This window comes from Mustela putorius, unplaced genomic scaffold (assembly GCF_011764305.1).
Source record: "Mustela putorius furo isolate JIRA1106 unplaced genomic scaffold, ASM1176430v1.1 tig00000151_pilon_pilon_pilon, whole genome shotgun sequence".
Taxonomy (NCBI): domain Eukaryota; kingdom Metazoa; phylum Chordata; class Mammalia; order Carnivora; family Mustelidae; genus Mustela; species Mustela putorius.
Window position 1 is genome coordinate 4,818,508 of NW_025421296.1, and position 6,211 is coordinate 4,824,718.

A 6,211-nucleotide genomic window follows, 5' to 3' on the forward strand; every position below is an offset into this window, starting at 1 on the left:
GGACATCTGGGTGGCTAGGATGGCTGAGTGCCCAGCTCTTGATTTTGGCTCAGGCTATGATTCCAGGGTCATGACCTCAAGGTCATGATATCAAACCCCAAGTAAGGCTCTGCACTCAGCCTGGAGTCTGCTTGAGATTCTCCCTCTCTCCCTCTATCCTCCCCTAGCCCATGCTCGCTCACTCTCTCTCTCTCTCTCTCAAATAAATAAATAAATAAAATCTTTTTTAAAATGTTCATAGTCTTTAAGCCAATAGTGCTAGATATCTAAAGAAATAGTCATTGATACATAGAGAGACCTAGGTACAAGAATGAATATTACAAGGACATAATAAAGATAGGAGTAGATATTAATAAAATAGAAAAATAAAAGAAAACAAAATAAACTCCCCACTTTCAACAATGAATAGAATAGTGTGGCAGAGGATCAACAGGAAAATTAAAACTTGAACTTATTATAACTCAACTGGACCAAATAGACACCTATAAGACAATCCACCCAACAACAGCAGAATACATATTCTTCTTAAGACCTCATGGAGGGGGGCGCCTGGGTGGCTCAGTGGGTGAAAGCCTCTGCCTTTGGCTCAGGTCATGATCCCAGGGTCCTGGGATCGAACCCTGTGTCAGGCTCTCTGCTCGGCGGTGAGCCTGCCTCTCTGCCTGCTTGTGATCTGTCTGTCAAATAAATAAATAAAATCTCTAAAAAACAAAACAAAACAAAACAAAAAAGACCTCATGGAGGATTCTCCTAAATAGACCACATGTTAGTTCATAAAAAAATTAAAAGGATTTAATCAATAATATCAATATACCAATAAGTTAAGATTGAATCAAAGTATCTTCTTTGACCACAATGAAATTAGAAATCAGTAACAGAAGGAAAACCAGAAAATTCACAGATCTGTAGAAATTAACCACAAATGTTTCAAAGAGAAAAGTCATAAAGGAACTAGAAAACACTTCAGAATAAATGAAACTAAAACACAACATATCAAAACAAAATTCATGGAATGCATTGAAAACAGTGCTCAGAGGGAAATTTACAGCTATAAATGTGCACATTTAAAAAAGATCTCAAATCAATAACCAAACTTCCCACCATAAGGACCTGTTGTTCTAAAACAAAAAAACAGCAAACTAAACTCAAAGATGGCAGATTTCTTAAATTTTATAATTTAAGAAAATTATAAAGATTTGAGTAAATAGGGGTGCTTGGGTGTCTCAGTCAGTTAAGCATCTGCCCTCAGTTCAGGTCATGATCTCAGAGTCCTGGGATCAAGCCCCAAGTCGTTGGGCTCCCTGTTCAGCAGGGTGTCTGCTTCTCCCTCTGCCTCTGCCCCTCTCCCTACTAGAGTATTCTCCCTCTCTCTCAAATAAATAAATAAAATCTTAAAAAATATTAGAGTGAAATTAGAGAATCGATTCCATTTACTATAGCACCAAGAACCATAAGATACCTGGGAATAAACTTAACCAAAGAGGTAAAGGATCTGTACTTGAGGAACTACAGAACACTCACGAAAGAAATTGAAGAAGACACAAAATGATGGAAGACCATTCCATGCTCTTGGATTGGAAGAATAAATATTGTTAAAATGTCTATACTGCCTAGAGCAATCTATACTTTTAATGCCATTCCGATCAAAATTCCACCGGTATTTTTCAAAGAGCTGGAGCAAATAATCCAAAAATTTGTATGGAATCAGAAGAGACCCCAAATTGCTAAGGAAATGTTGAAAAACAAAAATAAAACTGGGGGCATCACATTACCTGATTTCAAGTTTTACTACAAAGCTGTGATCACCAAGACAGCATGGTACTGGCATAAAAACAGACACATAGACCAGTGGAACAGAGTAAAGAGCCCAGATATGGATCCTCAACTCTATGGTCAAATAATCTTTGACAAAACAGGAAAAAATATACAGTGGAAAAAAGACAGTCTCTTCAATAAATGGTGCTGGGAAAACTGGACAGGTATATGTAGAAGAATGAAACTCGACCGTTCTCTTACACCATACACAAAGATAAACTCAAAATGAATAAAAGACCTCAACGTGAGACAGGAATCTATCAGAATCCTAGAGGAGAATATAGGCAGAATATAGGAGAATATGTTGCAGTAACTGCAGCAACTTCTTTCAATTTATGTCTCTAAAGGCAAAGGAAAAATAGTGAAAATGAACTTTTGTAACTTCATCAAAATCAAAAGCTTCTGCACAGCAAAGGAAACAGTCAACAAAACAAAGAGGCAACCCGCAGAATGGGAGAAGATATTTGCAAATGACAGTACAGGCAAAAGGTTGATATCCAGGATCTATAAAGAACTTCTCAAACTCAACACACACAAAACAGATAATCATATCAAAAAATGGGCAGAAGATATGAAGAGACACTTCTCCAATGAAGACATATGAAAAAATGTTCATCATCACTAGCCATCAGGGAGATTAAAATTAAAACCACATTGAGGTATCACCTTATACCAGTTAGAATGGCCAAAATTAGCAAGACAGGAAACAACATGTGTTGGAGGGGATATGGAGAAAGGGGAACCCTCTTACATTGTTGGTGGGAATGCAAGTTGGTGCAGTCACTTTGGAGAACAGTGTGGAGATTCCTCAAGAAATTAAAAATAGAGCTTCCCTATGACCCTGAAATTGCACTACTGGGTATTTACCCCAAAGATACAGATGTAGTGAAAAGAAGGGCCATCCGTACCCCAATGTTTATAGCAGCAATGGCCACGGTCGCCAAACTGTGGAAAGAACCAAGATGCCCTTCAACAGATGAATGGATAAGGAGGATGTGGTCCATATACACTATGGAGTATTATGCCTCCATCAGAAAGGATGAATACCCAACTTTTGTAGCAACATGGATGGGACTGGAAAAGATTATGCTGAATAAAATAAGTCAAGCACAGAGAGTGAATTATCATATGGTTTCACTTATTTGTGGAGCATAACAAATAGCATGGAGGACAAGGGGAGATGGAGAGGAGAAGAGAGTTGAGGGAAATTGGAAGGGGATGTGAACCATGAGAGACTATGGACTCTGAAAAACAATCTGAGGGATTTGAAGGGGGTGGGGGTGGGAGGTTGGGGGAACCAGGTGGTGGGTATTGGAGAGGATACGGATTGCATAGAGCACTGGGTGTGGTGTAAAAACAATAAATACTGTTACGCTGAAAATAAATTTAAAAAAAATTAGAGTGAAGATAAATAAAATAGGAAATAGAAAAACAATAGAGAAAGTCCATGAAAAAAAAAGTTGGTTCTGCAGGCACCTGGCTGGGTCAGTCAGAAGAGCATGTGCCTTTTGATTTTGGAGTCATGAGTTCGAGCCCCAGATTGTGCATAAAGATTACTAAAAACATAAATACATTTTTAAAAATTCCATTCCTTGAAAAGATCAACAAAATTGACAAAAGTTTAGCTAGACTAAGAAAAAAAGAGAGAAGACTCACATTACTAAAAGCAGGAATGAAAGGGAATAATACTACAGACATTACAGAAATAAAACGGATTATAAGTGAAGACTGAGAACAATCGTATGCTAACAAATTAGATAACCTATATGAAATTGACAAATTCCTAGAAAGACATAAGTTATCAAAACTGAAGCAAAAAGAAATAGTAAATATGAAGAAACCTAGAGTAAGTAAAAAGACTGAATTAGTAGTCAAAAAATATCTCATGGAGTGCTCGGTGAGCTCAGTCAGTGGACCTAGTGACTCTTGATCTTAAGGTCGTGCATTCAAACCCCACTTGAGAGATTATTAAAAAAAAAAAAATCCAAAGCAAAACAAAAAACACATTTTTAAAAAATGTCTCACAACGAGAAGCTCAGAATTTCATCCAAAACCAACAGAACACACATTCTTCTCAAGTGTGCCTGGCACATTTTCAAGGATAAATCATATGTTAGGCCACCAAACAAGTCTTAATAAATTAAAGAAGACTGAAACCATTTCAAACATCTTTTCTGGCCACAATGGTCTGAACCTAGAAATCAATTACAAGAAGAAAATTGGAAGATTCTACAAATATATTGGGATTAAATAACATGCTACTGAACAGCCCATGGGTCAAAAAAGAAATCAAGAGAAATAAAAAAATATATATATCTTGAGACAAATGAGGGGAAATGCAACATACCAAAACTAAGATTCAGCAAAAGCGATTTTAAGAGAATTCATAGCTATAAATGCCTGCCTCAAGAAACAAGAAAAATCCCAAACTACATAATTTTACACCTCAAGGAGCTAGAAAAGAGAAACAAATTAAGCCCCAAATTAGCAGTTTTTTGTTTCTTTTTTCTCATTTTAGATTCCACAGGTTAATGACACTGTGCATAATTTGTCTTTCTCTGTGCTACGTATCTCACTTAGTAATGTCCTCTAGGTCTATCCATGCAAACGACAGGATTTCTTTCTTTTTTAATGGTTGGATAATATTCCCTTGCACATATTAAAAAAAGTATACATATAAAAATTTTATGTAGCACAAACAAAAGCAAATTCTATTTTGAAGTACTATTTGAACCTGGATGATTTACATAGTTGGGCTCCAGAGCTAACTCAAAGGGCAAGGCTAGGTAAACACATGCCAGAGTTGGTCTTTGGATATTTACAACACTGGATAGGGTACGAGAGGCCACCACTGAATAAACAGACTGTAGATGCCTGATTGCCTCATTCCTTTCAGAATCTTTACAGAATCATTTATTTCTAATAAGACAATCTTATTCCCAAACAAGATAATCTGTATACATGATTTTCATATAACAGAAAACTTATGTATGCACATTCATGTGTAAAATGAGACAAACTGGCATTATTTGTATTCTTAATCTGTTGTTAGGTAATAGCTACAGAACAGGAAATGGCTTCCTTCATATAAAAGTCCTTTCTCAATCATCACTCTGTAGTTGTCATTCTGTTTGCTGGGGATGGCTGATCCCTTAGGGAAGGAGTGTTGATTATTCATACCATGAGCTATATGGATGTAGCTACTTATATTCATTTTACTTTTCCCCCATACAGAAACTCTTCCATGCAAAGACTTTTACATTCTCTAATGGATATAAATGTTGTCATTTAAGGTACTAATGGAGAGAGCAAAATTGCAGTTGATGGACTCAGAGCTTTAAACTTTATACTTAATGAAGAATCTAGTCCAGTTCTTCCCTTTTTTTAGATAAGGAAGAGAGACTGAATGAGTCTCTGTCACTTAAGTTTTGAAATAAGCTGTTTGCGTTTAGTGTGTCAAAAATAAATCCTCATATGATTTTGCACAGTGCCTAGAACACAGATGTCACTTTACAAGTAAGAGAGATTATTAGGGCTGGAGAATGTCAGGATTTCTCTCAAACCGACTGCCAGTGTATATTGACATAACATGTGAAGTGCTTAGTATGATCTCTGGCACATAGTTAGCATGTATGTATGTAATAGAAAATCCCATTCCTCAGTTCAATATTCAGTGAGCATGAAACTACGTGGCAGTTATCTGTTCAGTATTCCAAGGATGCTGAATTGAGGCAACATGATTTCTCAAGGAGGCAATCAGTTGAAGTTAGGATCTCAGCGTTAGTCACCATTTTATGATCTACATTATTTATCATAGTTATAACGTGCACGTGGAATTGGTGACTTTACCAAGAAAAAGCTATGTGGGTTAAGGATATGGGTCAGTGTTCCTAAGAGATGTCATGATTCCTCCTACACATTATGGTTTGCAAGTATTTTCATTCCCTTTTTAAAAAGTTTTTTATTTAAGTAATCTCCATACCCAACAAGAAGCTCGAACTCACAACCCAAGATCAAAACTCCCATGCTCCTCTGACTGAGACAGCCGGGCGCCCCTGAGCCACAGGAACTTCATAGCAAAAATTAACAATGTCTTCAACACAAAGCCCTTCAAATTTACTTCTGATCCATGTCCTTGCATCAGTGATTAAACTGTTGTTTTGTGTTCTAATATTTTTCTTAAGATTCTTTCTTATTCCTTTTTAAAATTTATTATATTTTATTATTTACTTATTTTATTATGTGTCATTATATTGTTATTTATCGTAATAATATATTAATTAATAATTAGCTATTAATTATTACTAATAGCAATTAATTAATAATTAACAATAATTAGTTATTAGTTAATTATTATTTGATATACTATAATACATTATATAATATTAATGATATT